The following is a 2,253-nucleotide window of genomic DNA, read 5'->3' on the forward strand; positions in this document are numbered from 1 at the left end:
AAAGCAGTGAAACCTTCTAAGGGGATCACCATAATTTCCAAACGCCGTACCCCTATCATAGAAGAGATGGAACGACTTCTACTAGTGTGGATTAAGGATGGAGAGATCGTTGGCGACACCATCACCGAGACCGTTATCTGCGAGAAGGCGCACGCCATCTTTACGGACTTGAAGGAGGAGAGCTCTGGGGGTGATGCTGGGGAGAGTTCAACTGAGCCTTCCTCAGATGATTTCAAGGCATCTCGTGGCTGGTTCGAGAAATTTGAGAAACGGTCCGGGATTCTTTCAGTTGTTCGCCACGGAGAGGCTGCTAGTGCGGACACAAAGGCTGCAGCTGACTTTGTCAAGAACTTCGAAAAGATCGTGCAGGAAGAAGGCTACGTAGAGCAGCAGGTGTTTAATTGTGATGAAACCGGGCTGTTTTGTAAGAAGATGCCTAGTCGAACCTACATCACTGGCGAAGAGAAGAAATTGCCTGGGCATAAGCCAATGAAGGATCGGTTGACTCTTGCCCTATGTGCCAACGCTAGCGGGGACTTTAAAGTCAAGCCCTTACTGGTTTACCATTCAGAGAACCCTAGGGCCTTTAAAGCACACAACGTCGATAAGGATCAGCTTCATGTTTTCTGGCGATCCAACTCGAAGGCCTGGGTCACTAGGCAATTCTTTTGTGCAATGGGTTAACCAAGTTTTCGGCCCTTCTGTGAAGAAGTATCTTCATGAACAGAAATTGCCTTTAAAGTGCCTGCTATGCCTTGACAATGCACCCGCTCACCCCCCCGGACTTGAAGATGATATCTTCGATGAATTCAAGTTCATAAAGGTGCTGTATCTTCCACCAAATACCACCTCTATCCTCCAGCCCATGGACCAGCAAGTCATCTCTAATTTTAAGAAGCTGTACACCAAGCACTTATTTAAGCAGTGCTTTAATGTCACGCAAAGCACCAACTTAACTTTGCGTGAATTTTGGAGGGGCCACTTCAACATCGTGCACTGCTTGAAGATCATAGATCAGGCTTGGGTGGGAATTAACTCGACGGACCCTCAATTCTGCCTGGAAGAAGCTGTGGCCTGATGCAGTTTCTCCCCGAGATTTCGAGGGTTTTGACCCCGAACCTGATCCCGTGGTCAGTGCAGCGGAAGCTGTAGAGGAAATCGTCTCCCTTGGCAAGTCCATGGGTCTGGAGGTCAACGCAGATGACGTTACGGAACTCGTCGCCGAATATCACGACGAACTTACCATGGATGAGCTCAAGGAACTCCATGCTATGTCGGAGCACATGAGTGATGACGAGGAAGGGAGCGAGGAGGTAGAACATGTGTTAGGTTCGGCGCAAATAAAAGAGGTGTTAGGAAAATATCAAGACGTGGTCGACTTCATCGACAAATACCATCCAAAGAAATTGCAGGTTTGTCGTGTAGTTTCTCAATTCGATGATGTTTGCCTAACTCACTTTCGAAACATTCTGAAAAGCCGTACCAAGCAATTATCTATCTATGCTTTCTTTAAAAAAACTGCGAAGCGAACTCGCGATGAAGAGGATGTAAGTGAATCGAAGAAAACGGCAAAGAGTGAAGCGGAAGAAAGTGAAACAAAGAAAACGGAAAAGAGTGAAGCAAAAGAAATTCAGTCAATTTTAAATGTAGAGAGTGATAGTGATTAAAATTACGTAATCATCAAAAAGAAAAAAAGAAAATGTAAAAAAAAAAATATAAAATATAAAAATAAAAAAAAAATAAGCTAAGTTATGTTAAAGTTCACTTAGTGTAAGTTAGAATAAGTTACGGTAGTGTACGTTTATCGTAGTTAACCTCTCTACCTCCTCGCTGCCCGTCCGTCTCCTCTCTGCGTAGCAAGACTAACAACACCTGCGCTGGAGTTTCTAAGGTAAAGTGACGCTAAAAACCCGTTTCTTATTTATCATTTTTTGCTAATTCTTCTTATTTACATGTCTATTCTTCTTATTTACATGTCTATTATCTAATTTAGTGTTCATTATTCTCATGGGAAAATTATGTGTAGTAGTTTATTAAGAAGTTATCATAGGTTTTTGGGCTCAACCACGGATTAATCCTATTTCAATGTATTCTTATGGGAAAATTCGTTTCTACATCCGAACATTTTCTACATCTGAAGTTGGTTCTGGAACGGATTAAATTCGTATGTAGAGGTACCACTGTATATATATATATATATATATATATATATATATATATACATATATATATATATATATATATATATATATA

Source organism: Palaemon carinicauda, chromosome 17, assembly GCF_036898095.1.
Source record: "Palaemon carinicauda isolate YSFRI2023 chromosome 17, ASM3689809v2, whole genome shotgun sequence".
NCBI classification, from domain to species: Eukaryota; Metazoa; Arthropoda; class Malacostraca; order Decapoda; family Palaemonidae; genus Palaemon; species Palaemon carinicauda.